This window comes from Aquarana catesbeiana, linkage group LG09 (assembly GCF_042186555.1).
Source record: "Aquarana catesbeiana isolate 2022-GZ linkage group LG09, ASM4218655v1, whole genome shotgun sequence".
Taxonomy (NCBI): domain Eukaryota; kingdom Metazoa; phylum Chordata; class Amphibia; order Anura; family Ranidae; genus Aquarana; species Aquarana catesbeiana.
In genome coordinates, this window is record NC_133332.1 from 60,483,714 (window position 1) to 60,497,605 (window position 13,892).

The following is a 13,892-nucleotide window of genomic DNA, read 5'->3' on the forward strand; positions in this document are numbered from 1 at the left end:
TAGTGCATATTTTTAGCACTGATCACTGTAATAATGTCACTGGCTCCCAAAAAAGTGTCAAAAGTGTCAGTTGTCCGATTTGTCCACCTCAATGTCACAGTCCCGCCAAAAAATGCTAATCACCGCCATTACTAGTAAAAAAAAAAAAAAATGGCATAAAAATATCCCATTGTTTGTAGATGCAATAACGTCTAAGCCAACCAAACTATATAGCTATGTAACTATGTAACTTTCCAGACAGACCTTGTATGTGCATTTATAATTTTTTTAAAAGGTGAACTTAGCCTTTAAGGTAGGTATATTACACAGATATACATGATTTGTAGCTATCTTTATGTACAGTTAGTATTGCAAATTACACATAGAAACAAGGATATATACTGTATTACAATTTATGTGACATTTACACCTGAATGCATTGCGGGAAAGGCGCGTTCCATTTGCTTTTCCTGCACTGTGCTCACTGCCTTTTGCGATCTGCTGCAGGTGCCAATGTAATGGTAATGGCACCCCAAGCTCAGATCACAAACACCTTGCATTTGCAGGCACCATATTGCATGGTACTGTAGTACCATGAGGTTTGGTGTTCAGTTTTTTTTTTTAAAGTAGTGTGAACCAGTCAGAACTCTTTTACATGTAACAAAAAAATCAAAAAAATGTTTGAAAACTATAAATTCCCTTTAACTTTGCTTATTTACCTACCTGTGTAAAAAATATCTACACTCAGCTAACCTAAACTCAGATCACCTAAACTGGGGTGATCTCTCCTATCAGGGGTAAAGTACTCTCAGTGTACAAATATGTCCCGGACACAATAAATAATCAGCTCTTTTCACTGCCTTCCTTGAAATGACTCAACCTGTAAACTAAAATTCTGAACAACAAAGTGCTGATGGGGCAGTATAGGTGCCAAAGTGTTGACTGAAACAACACATAGGATCGACTTTATGGGTATTTCAAGTGTATGTAAACCCTAGCAGTGGACTTCTCTTATTTAGCCCAGGTTCACCCTGACAGCGGGATTGAAAAGTTCAACTGAACTTGCATAATTTCATTCCCACATGTCAGCCCCGACTTCGGGGGCGATTTCAGAGACATTCAAGTGGGTTGCTGCACAGACGTCTATACAAATCACACCCTGAAGTCGCCAAAAGTAGTACAGAAACTACTTTTGGGAATCAGTGCCGCACCGCAAAGTCGGCATCGCACCGATTCGGACAGTGTCATTGCCGGCAATAGCCGCCAAATTGCTGCAATGTGAACCTAGGCTCAGTACCTTTTTTTAAATATACCATTGAAAGTATTTTATTGTTTAACATTGTTTCTTCCAACCTCTGTGAACTAAAAACACCTCTGGGTGGGGGTTCTGTAGTCCAAGCATGTAGTACAAGCTTTGTTCCCATAGTACATGAAGTGTGTTACTGGCAGCAATGCCATGTGAAAATAAGGGAAAAAAAAGCCTATCATCTATGGGCTGCAATATATTATATTTTTTGTGGGCCTATTCACATTAAAGTTCATTGTGGTGATGCATTTTAATGCATGTTAATTGCATTTGCATATTGGTGTGCCATTCATTATGAATGGGACCCCAATGCACTTATCCAACGAGCCTCTGATGCACATGTGCTCACCACAACACAGGGTAACGCATTACTTTGTATTGTGGTCTACTGTGTCCAAAAACACTACATGTCCATTTTTTCATCTGTTCTTGTGCATTTGTAGCCCATCGATTTGAAATGCATTTAAGTGCAGAGCAATAACACAAAAACTGGAACAGTGAAGTGTATTTGGGCCTTCTGGGTCAAGACACACTTTCCAAACCATAATAGTAAGGAATATTGTGATAAAGAGGTGAATTGTCTACTCCAGGGTAGAGATAACTACACAATTTTAGAAGGAAATCCTACATTAGGATTCAAGAAGGATTTAAAAAGGTTGGTGAATAAGTGAATAAAAAAGGATCTATAGAATAAGAAGGAAGCATGTTATCTGGTTCCCTCTGCTTGCTGCATACCTATAATATATTTTCTCCTGAAGATATATAAGGATAGGACCAACCCCCTCTAGAGACTTATCAAAAATTGCATAGATTCAATAGGAGCAAGGTGAATATATAGACACATTTGTGCAGCCTTTATAGCACGTGGAACTGAAGCATATCTTCAGGATACAAAATATCCTTTGCAAATTCTTGAAGGCCTGAGATGTGAAGGTCCATGCTTTTTTATTATAGCAGATGTAAGCTCACTTTGAGCCAGTGTAGGGTGACCTCCCTACACAGGTGGAGCTGTCAGCAACCACCATGCAGGGAGAGTGGGGGACAGTGGAAAACCATGTTCCTCTTAGACCTCTGTATGTGTTATCAGGTGAGCAGCTGACCTCTTCAGCCATCTTTAGTGATGGCAGTGCTTTTAAAAGCACTGCCTCACTGCTGTTGGTGTGCATTTCGCATGTGTTTAGGTGAGGGACAGGAAACCACTAGATAGGGAGCGTGTGCCTATTGTAGGAAAATAATAGGTTCTGTTTGTTAGTGCTGCTGTGTGGAGCCTTTCCACTAACAGTGCCTCGTTGCATCCTCACCTGCTGGCAGCCTCCTTTGCCAGGTGCTATCAGCATCTGAGCATCATTCTCTGCAAGGGCTGCATTGTTATCTGTGAGTGCCTCTACTAGTTTGTTACCGCTGTATAGATGGTGTGGTTGGAACATTCTCAAAAATACACTTCTTTGCAATCTTGGACCTCCATGTGTCGATCCTTCCTCATTGGGTGCCCACCATCCAGCCCCACTCTTACCTACACTTGGCGTAAGTTGGCAGAATATGCCCCACTCAGTGGCGGGTATGGATGGGGTAGTAGGGAGCCACCATGGCAATCTCAATCCTCCGTGTGCTGTTCCTTTCCCTTTGAATGCCCACCACCCAGCCCCACTCTCGCCTACACCATAATCAAACATGAAAAAGCTATTTCCTCAGTAGAGTGGGCTGTTGAAAACTCCACTCTTTCTAAAGCCATGTCAAGCAGCCCATGTGTTTAATTGGAATTTCACTAAAGGGACAGAATTAACAAATCCATTAGTCAAAAAGTGATCCTGTACATCTTTTATCCTGAAACAAATATGTGTAAACATTTGACAGCACGTTTGTAGGAATATGTCTAAAAGTCTATTTTTTAAGATTCCTAAATACACTGGAAAACCAAGGGTCAGTTCGCAATGACTTTAATAATAACGTATGAAAAGTACATCATGGAATAAAACAAGACCAAGAAGAACAGGGTGCACCCACACTTGAAATTTGGCAGCTGACTGCAGAGCCAATATTGATAATTGCAGGTCAGCTCAGTGCAGGGAAGGCAACACATTGTAAGTATGAACTTAGAGCAAAGGTGAAACTGATTCCATAATCTTTGTTTGTCAAAAGCTTTACATCACTATTGTGTAGTAAGAGATTAATATATATGCACAGTCGCTCAAAGAGGCAAGGTCACAGTTTTACTCCAATACTATCAGAAATAGCCCAGGAAATCTCAAGCAGCTCTTCTCCACTCTAAATCACCTTAAACCAAAATCCCCTCCACTTACTGCCCTTACCGAAGAGCAGTGCAATAAATTCATGGATTTTTTCACATCAAAAATTGCACATATTCGCTCTGCCCTTTCTGATCCTCCCACCCAAATTATTCCCCCAACATATATCGTCTCCCAACCCCTAAACTGTTTTCCTGAGGTGTCATCAGGAGAACATCACAAGGAAGATGAAACCCTGCTCAAAAAACTCACTATTGATCCAGAAGTCCTATACAACCATAGGCCCATTTCCAATCTCCCCTTTATATCAAAAGTACTTGAGAAAGCAGTTGCCTTTCACCTTCAGGACCACCTCAAACATAATAACCTCTTTGAAAAATTTCAGTCAGGTCTCCGCTTTGCTCACAGCATAGAGACGGCCCTCGTCAGAGTTACAAACAACCTCCTCATATCATCCGATGCTGGCTCTCCCTCCCGCCTCATCCTCCTGGACCTTTCTGCTGCATTTGATACTGTTGACCATGGCATTCTTTTAAACCGGCTCCACCTCACTGCTGGACTCAATGATACAACCCTCAGTTGGTTCAAATCATACCTCACAAACCGGACAGAATACATCTCTGTGGGCCACTTCAAATCAAATCCACATACTGTTACTTGCGGTGTCCCCCAGGGGTCAGTCCTTGGCCCCATCCTCTTTATCCTATACCTCACCCCCCTTGGCCAAATTATCAGCCGCCACAAAATTTTATTCTACTGCTATGCTGATGACACACAGCTATAAGAAAATGCAACAGCTGAAACTCCATCTTCACAGTAATCCCTATCAGTACTTACCACCTGTCTGGAGGAGATAAAGGTATGGATGGAGCACAACTTTCTTCAACTAAACAGTTCCAAAACTGAAGTCATCCTGATTGGCACTCCTTACCAGACCAAATCATCATTCATAACCAGTATCCCCTTTTCTGGTTCTAATATCCCCCTCTCATCAACTGTCACAAATCTTGGTGTAAAAATGTACTCCCAACTCACCTTTGAAGCCCATATAAATCACCTATACAAGACCTCTTTCTACCACCTCCGTAATATCTCTAAACTCCATCCCATTCTCTCCCTCCCAGATGCCGAAAAGCTGGTTCATGCCTTTGTCTCCTCTAGACTGGACTACTGTAATGCACTTCTCATTGGGATTCCTAAAAGGAGTCTGCAGAGGCTTCAGTACATCCAAAACTCTGCAGCAAGGATCCTGATAAGAGTGCGGAAACATGAGCACATTACTCCCATTCCCCACTCACTCCACTGGCTTCCTGTCTCTACCAGGATGGAGTACAAGGTTTCCCTCCTCACACACCAATGCATCCATGGACATGCGCCCCCCCCCCCCCACAGTAGCGGCCCGTCCATAGGGGGTGCCTGGGCACCGCCCCCCCCCTCCAGGCAGTCACAAAAAAAAAAATGTAAAAAAAAAAAAAAATTTTTAAACCTGGCCCTTTAAAAAAAAATTACAAAAAAGGTCCTTAAGTGCACTGTGTTCGGACGCCGGACACAGTGCGACGCTGGACACAGTGCACTTATGGGAAGCGCCACGTCTATGCAATCATGAGATTGCAGATGTGGCACTTCATTTGCGGGCGTTTAGTGTGCCTTGCGGCGCTTTCTGAAGCCCTGAGTAGCTTCCGCCCGGCACTAGTATCTATTACTATGGCCGGGCGGTCTGATTGACATCTGAGTATGATGTCACTTCCTGTTTCTCTCTCCAATTGCGCCAAGGAGAGGAAACAGGAAGTATGAGAGGTTACGGACCTCTCCACAGGAGACACCGCTGGAGAGGACAACACACAGCAAGGTAAGTAACCGGGGGAGGGGGGTTTGATGGTGACACATGCTGCTGCAATTTGGTGGTGACAGATGCTGCTGCAATTGGTGGTGACACATGCTGCTGCAATTTGGTGGTGACACATGCTGCTGCAATTTGGTGGTGACACTTGCTGCTGCAATTGGTGGTGACACATGCTGCTGCAATTTGGTGGTGACACATGCTGCTGCAATTTGGTGACACATGCTGCTGCAATTTGGTGGTGACACATGCTGCTGCAATTGGTGGTGACACATGCTGCTGCAATTTGGTGGTGACACAGGCTGCTGCATTTGATGGGACACAGGCTGCTGCATTTGGTGGGACACATGTAAGGAGGGACTCCGCTGGGAGCACCTGATGTAAGGAGGGTGTCATGGTTATGCAATAGAGTTTGTCTGTCAGCTTACCTGTCTCCATGTGTTCATCTCTAGAGGCCAGCTGACCCTCACCTGACTGCTTTTTTAAACTATCCTCTAGCATGGCTCCACCCCAGCTCCTATCAGGGAACCCTATATTAACCTGTGCACTGCAAGGCAGCAGTGCTGATCAACCATTGTGTGTTAGCTTTCGTGTGTACTTGCTGTGTTTCCTACGTCTGATTCCAGTTACCGACTTTGGCTTGTTCTCAACTATTCCTGTCTGCTTGTGACCCTGATCTTTGGCGTGTCCCTGACCATCCTTTGCCTGTGACCCTGAACCTTGGCGTGAACTCTGTTGTCCTTGTCTGCTTGTGGCCCAGACCTTGGCTTATCCCTTACTCTCCTTGTTCCAGCCTGTTGCCTCCTTCCTCTTCTCCTGTAGTCTACCGTGAGCGTGAGCTGTGAGACCCTGGGGGCCACGACCTAGAGCCAGATTGCAGTGCAGTCCATCCTCACCACTAGAGGCTCTTCATTTTCGTACTTTGCCTGCTGAGCTGAGCTGGAATAATGAGGCCCTAAGTGCAATCTTTTTACATGGCCTCTCTGATAGAGTGAAGGATGAATTAGCAGGAAGATCCCTCCCTGCTGATCTGGACGGTGTCATCACCTTGTGTAACCAGATCGATATTCGCTTTCAGGAGAGGGCCCTGGAAAAAAGACGCCAGCACTCCCCGTTCTTTAGGTAGCCAGAGCTCCATGTCCCTTCTCTTTGTTCCGAGGAGCACCCCCTGCCTGCTGAGGAACCTATGCAGCTGGGCCGGACCAAGTTATCGCCCGAAGAACGCGCTAGGTGCAGAACTCTGGGCCTGTGCCTCTAATGTGGCGTCAAAGGTCATTTTCGTGATACTTGTTCTCTTCGTCCGGAAAAACGCTAATACATCTGAAAGGTGGAGTATTGGACCCTGAAATATCACCTTCACCTTCTTGTCTTCTCCTTTCTGTGTTCCTTCATGTCAGTGCTTCCCCTCGTTCAGTCTCGGCATACCTGGATTCCGGGGCTGCTCGCAATTTAATGGACTGGGGAACTGCATCCTCCATGAGACTTACTCTTTTGCCTTTCACAATGCCATTGGTGGTCTTGGTGATTGATGGCACTGTTCTTCCAGGGGGTCCTATCCGCTTCCAGACCCTCCCTGTTAAGAGGTCGGTAGGAACACTCCACCAGGAGTGGATATCCTTCCCTGTCTTACCTAAGGCTTCATCTCCTATCATATTAGGTCTTCCTTGGTTACGGCTCCATTCTCCACATGTTGACTGGACTGCAGGACAGATCTTGACTTGGGGTTCCTCCTGTTCCTCCTCCTGCCTACTCAAGGTTACCCCAAAAGAGAAACTTCCTGTTGCCACCATCCCAGTATCTTCTGCTCTTCCCGCTGCATATAGTGATTTCTGGAATGTCTCCTGCAATAGTCGGGCTGAGGTACTCTCTGGGTCGTATGGCACTCTGGATGAGGAGCCCACCTGTGAACCTGAGCCGATCATTCACTCCAGTTTGCATGGCCATTTCCCTTTCTCTGTCCCTGGACCCCCTTGGACACACACCCAGGCTGACTCATCCACCAGTTCCACAGTCGCTACGCCCTGCGATGCAATTCTGGTGGCCGCTGCACCTGGAGATGCTGTTCAGTCGGCCTCTGCACCAGTCCAGCCTATGCCCAGTGAGCTTCCTGCTTCTTGTTCAGGACCTTCTGTAACCTGGCCTCACCCTACTGCTACTACGTCCGTTCAAACCTGTTTAAGAGGCTCAATCCATTCTTTGGATAGACTGCCTCATTCGGCCAGGCGGGGTTTTCAATCTTTTTTTCAGGGCTCTCTGCATTCTGTTTGTGTTTCAGCTACCCAGCTTAACTCTTGTGACACGTCACTTTCTAACCAACCTGACCTCAGGGATCCACTTACCTCTGCCCAGTCTGATGGTCCTGTGTTGGATGTCCAGCTCATCTTTAAGGGTCTGGGGGACCCTGCTCAGACTCCTGATGGTCTTCTTATGCCTTTACCCATTGCTAAGAAGCCTTTAGCCCTCAATAAGTCCTCTTGTCCTCTTGTACCTCGGTTTTGGTCTCTGAGGATAATCTTAAGTACGAGGTTAGTCAAGTTCTGGATTCCCGGCGCCGTAGAGGCATTCTTCAGTACCTTATACATTGGGAAGGGTTTGGTCCTGAGGAGAGGTCTTGGATCACTGCATCTGAGATCTTTGCGCCTCGTCTGTTGAGGAGGTTTCATCTGGAGTTTTCCTTTAAGCCAGAGCCCAGGCGGGGGAGAGGGAGGCCCCATAAGAGGGGGGGTACTGTCATGGTTATGCAATAGAGTTTGTCTGTCAGCTTACCTGTCTCCATGTGTTCATCTCTAGAGACCAGCTGACCCTCACCTGACTGCTTTTATAAACTATCCTCTAGCATGGCTCCACCCCAGCTCCTATCAGGGAACCCTATATTAACCTGTGCACTGCAAGCCAGCAGTGCTGATCAACCATTGTGTGTTAGCTTTCGTGTGTACTTGCTGTGTTTCCTATGTCTAATTCCAGTTACCAACTTTGGCTTGTTCTCAACTATTCCTGTCTGCTCTTGACCCTGATCTTTGGCGTGTCCCCGACCATCCCTGTTTGCCTGTGACCCTGAACCTTGGCGTGAATTCTGTTGTCCTTGTCTGCTTGTGGCCCCGACCTTGGCTTATCCCTTATTCTCCTTGTTGTTCCAGCCTGCTGCCTCCTTCCTCTTCTCCTGTAGTCTACCGTGAGCATGAGCTGTGAGACCCTGTGGGCTGCGACCTAGAGCCAGACTGCAGCGCAGTCCATCCTCAGCACTAGAGGCTCTGGTGAACACCTGCTGGCTCTTAGACTCCGCGCCCTGGGGAATCTATGCTCTAGCTCCCAGTGGGATCTGTGTTAGTGATCCAGTAGACCTGCTTCCTGAACCTCCCAGGGTTCAATCCTCAGCAGTCAGTCCTAGGGTCCACTACCTAGCAGTGCACTTCCGACTCCTACAGAGTGCATCTGTCACCTAGCCTCAAGGTGACCTGACAGAGGGACTCCGCTGGGGACACCTGATGGCATCTGGTGGCAGGCGACATGGCTAGTGACACGCTCAGGCCTCCCACTGATTCTGCATTATGGTGAGTTGAATGATTTCATTTTATATTACAATGTAATAATAGAAATAATGCGCTTCAATCATCCTGACACCATAACAACCATGGTACTGGGATGATTGAAGCGCTAACACCAGGTGTTTGGAGTATCTTTATCTGCTGATTGTTAAACTTTCTAGAATACACATTTTTGTATTGTTGTATAGGATCTGGGCCTGCTGTCCCTCCATCCCTCTCTCCCTCTCCCTCCATCCCTCGTTCATCTCAGACTCTAACCACACCACCTTAGAACCACGCCCACTATTTTGCTGAAACCACGCCCATTTTCACCAAGTGGGAGGGGTCAAAAAGGAAGGGCGGGGCCTGGATCCCCCCATCCTAAAACTTCACCAGCCGCCACTGCCCCCCCCCACCTTCAAAGAACTTCTCAAACCGCAAAACACAACACGTCCCCTCCTCTCCACTCACTCAAACCTTCTTCATATACCGAGAATTAGACTCAGGACAATGGGAGACAGGGCATTTAGTGCAGCTGCCCCGCGCCTGTGGAATGCCCAACTTGACACCTTGAGGGCTCCTCCACTGACTGTTTCAAAAAAGGTTTTAAGACATTTCTTTTTAGCAAAGCTTTTTGTCCTCTTTAGATGTTTGTTTCATTGTATAAACTGTTCATTTTTCTTTTTGTTTTTAAGCTGTAGCACTTTGAGATCTTTTGATGAAAAGGGCACTATAAATAAATGTATTATATATATTGCAACCAAAGAATTCTTTTACTTTTGAACCTTTGTCAGGTTTTTCATGTTCCCTGCACACCTCTGTTTAAGTGAATGTGTGGTCAGATGTACAGTCAATCTTCACACTGATATCAAGCAGGCTATTTAAGGCCCAGCACTCCTTGGCTACCTTGCTAAATGGTGGTCCTCATGTGTTCCTTTGCTGACTTAACTTGTGACCTGTTGCTGATGTTGGCCTGTTAACCTGACCTGCTCCTGTCTGCTGGTCTGCATGGCAATGCTCACAAGATACTGGCCTTGGCTATCGTCTAGACCTTGTCTCTGCATGCTACTCCTGTGCCTTGCTGACCCTGGCTAGATGTCACTACTTTCTGCTGAGTACTGTTTCTGTGCACCCACCTGCGACCTTCTTCTAAAGTCTAAAATTCGCGCTAGATAATGAGACTGGTGAAGCAATATGATATAAGCTCTCAATGGTAAATGCCAATAGACCACACTGAGTGCACGTAAAATGTACAGAACTGGGTACACTCAACTAAATATAAAGCGAACTGAATAGAGCATCAAACAAATGCAAATACAAAAATGACACAATATAAATGTAAAAAAGTGATGGTGAGTTGTCCAGTGACTAAATTACAAAATATGAATTAATCCATAATGAAAGGGAAATCAATCCATGGTGAAAAGAAAATTAAAAAGAACAAAACATAAGTGTAAGTCCATAAAAAAACTGATGATAATCAAAAAGTAATGTGCCGTGAAGTTCCACACTAGAGTGACAGGTGAGAAATTTCCTCCACCACAAAGGACTGCCGCTTACCAGAATTCAGTGGTCCCTTGTTACAGGGGACCGCACCGAACAGATGGCTGTAACCCCAGCCCGGGATCTCACTGGCATGCACTGGGTTCCTCAGCATCAATGTAAACGGTCCATAGATGGATCGATATAGTAGATAATGTATTCACCATGAAAACAAAAAGCCTCACATAGCGTAAATCCTTACATTTATTAGAATTTAAAAGAAGACAATTGAACACTTACAGAACGGTGAACAATGGTAGGCAAATAGGACATTAAATAACGAGCCGGCCAGCTTCTAAGCAGCCCGTAGCTTCCGGGACTGATCGTACAGCGGTGACGTCAGAACGTAGCTCCTCCTCCCTACGTCGTCTCGTCACTAGCGGACGTGGTCACAGGATACGGGCGGCATCCTGACAATAACAAACAACTAACCAAGCCTTGGTATGGATCCCGAGGGGAGAACCACAGGGCGCCATCCCATTCAAGGGAAGGGACTATGGGCAAGAAATATCTGAAAGCTTGTATATTAAAAACAAAGGTAAAACAACAAAGATACTCACAATCTCTGGTATACAAAAATATCCACAAATTATAAATAGACATCTAAAAGTATAAAGCAATAAAAATGGTAATACAAATGGTAACTAAATTTACCAATAGACAGGACTATTTGAATAACCTAAATTACAGAAAACAGCTCATATATAACAAAAAAATGAGTCGATAAATGAATAAACATTCAAAAATAGGCAGGAATCCAACCATGAAAACAGGCAAAAATATGAGCCATACGGTAACATTTTGGCTAGACAAAAATAGACTGACTAAAGAAAGGGGAGATAAATCAACATCCTCCCTTAGTAGGGGGGCGCCCCACAGTTCTCCATAAGCCAACCATGCAGTAACAAAAAAGGGGCAATATAGGAAAACGAATTTACATCAGGAGTGCCATATCAAGAATACCATACAGCAAATAAATAATAAATGACATTTAAACAGAACGAATGAACATCATATTGGTTACTATAAATTATATTCCACAAAAGTCACCTTGGGTGCATAATGTGACAAAGGTAGGGCATACACAAAAATGATCAAAAAATTGGAAATACATATCAATAAAAGATAAACAAATAAATCTAAATAGTAACCAATAAGGGAAATGGTTAGAAACTAAGAAAGAAGGTTATATTGAGTCAGTAGGAGTTGTCAATAAAGGAATTAACATCGACCTCAATATTAAGGCCAAAAGGGGTATAGCTCTTAATCTTATGAACCCAAGACATCTCTAGCCTTGAGATGCTCCTAACTAAACTACTACTCCTACAGTGGGGTTTGAATTTATCAATGCCCAAAAAAATGGTGTTAGATGGATCTATGTTATGTGTAGTGAGATAGTGCTTAGATACAGAGTGCTTGGTGAAGCCTCTACGTATGTTGTTAATATGTTCATTTAGCCGCACCTGTAAAGGTCGCTTGGTCCGGCCCACATACTGCAGGCCACATGGACACTGCAGCATGTACACGACCCCAGATGTAGAGCAAGTAATGAAAGGCTCTATGGCAAAGGATTTGGAGGTGCAGGTGGAGATAAAACTGAAAGTCCTTGTAGTCCTACAGCCATTCTGCTGTAGGACTAGAGGACTGTAGGACTAGAAGGACTGTCAGTTTTATCTCCACCTGTACCTCCAAATCCTTTGCCATAGAGCCTTTCATTACTTGCTCTACATCTGGGGTAGTGTACATGCTGCAGTGTCCATGTGGCCTGCAGTATGTGGGCAGGACCAAGCGACCTTTACAGGCTAAATGAACATATTAACAACATACGTAGATGTATGTCCACCTAGGTAAGTATGATTTTGGGATAAACTCGATTCCCATACTTCTCTTTTAAAATCTGCTTAGTGTCTCCCTGTAAAACTGAGGCCTACTAAAAGTACTTAAATACTGAGTATAGAGTAATTACAATATTTCTGCCATTATTCTGTGAAACAGTACACTATGATTTATATTTCTTGATTAAAAGTGACCTGTTGTTTCCTTGTGAAACTGGAAATGCTTGTATACAATGCATTAAAGCAGAACTTCACTCTCTCAATCAACAATGACTATTTTATGCTGCTAGCATTTGTAAATAGATAGGAAAGTAAATTTAATTTGCTTGTTTTAAACTTTTTTTTTACATTTCTTCAATTACTTCCTGGTTTCCATGCCTAGGCAAATGATGTCATACATTCCAGGAGTCTTCAGTAGAGGAGGAGGGGCTTTCTCGGCTAAGCACACTCTCTCCTGCTTGCATGTCTGAGCTAAGGGCAGTTGGATTCCAGGAAGTAAGTGCTACATGAATTATCTGCCCTTTACTCAAGATGGCCACAGCCAGAAATGTTAGGGGATGTTTTCAAAGTGATTTCTCAGAAAAATAAAGCATGGGGACATGGGTGGATGGGAGAGTTGCTTTGAATATTAAAAACAAATTAAATAGCATTTTTGGTTTGTAGTGCTCAGATGAAGGGTAGTTCCACTTGAAGTTGGTACAATATTTCTGCCTTTGTTCTGTGAATAAATACACTCTATTGTTTATTTCTACATTAAAAGCTGCCTGGTGTCTCCCCTTCAAACTGCAGCCTAGTAAAAGCTGCTTACATAGCTTGCCTAGACTTAGTTCGATGTTTTGTCTTTCTTTGTTAGATAATACACTCTTGATTTAATTTCTTGAAAAAAATGAATGGCGTTGTTCCCTGTCAAACTGCAACCTAGAAAATGCTCCTCATATAACAGTGTTTTTCAAACTTATTTTCAGTCAAGGCACCCTTTAGAATTGCGCACAATCCCGGAGCACACCAGTCTGATGGCTTGTTCATACAAGGAGGTGCGTGCGAGTGTGAGTGCAAGTGCTTTTTTGCATGTTCCCATGTGTTTTTAATATGTTGCTTTATTCTCATTAAACACGCAAAAAAGGTGCTGGCATAATTTTTAAATTGCGCCTCACAGCAATGCATGATACTACAGTACAAGTACACGTACATGCAATTGGTGTATGCGTGGGGGTGCCAGTAAGAATAAATAGCTCCCCCATGCATTTGCAAAAGGCAATGCATCTTTTTGCAGTGTGGGAAAACGCTTGATTTCACACTCATTCCCGTATTGTGAAAAAGCCCCTTAAATTTAGTTTATAAGGCAAACTTAAGTGGTCTGTATGTTGTAAATCCCCCCCTCCTCCACCATCTTCCCTGCTAGCACAAATCCCCCCATACCTGCAGGGTGGGGGTGGGGTGGTTTGTGCAGGGTTAAATTACTGTCCCCACCCATGGGACATGAGCCCTTTACAGTCAGGTCATGAAGAGGGTTATTTTTTAATGTCTGTGTACAGAGAAGAGGGAGAGAGCTCACCCCCCCCCCGACTCTCGCCTCCTTTGTTATCTGTAGTCTTGCTGAAAGCTGTGCAAGTCGCCTGA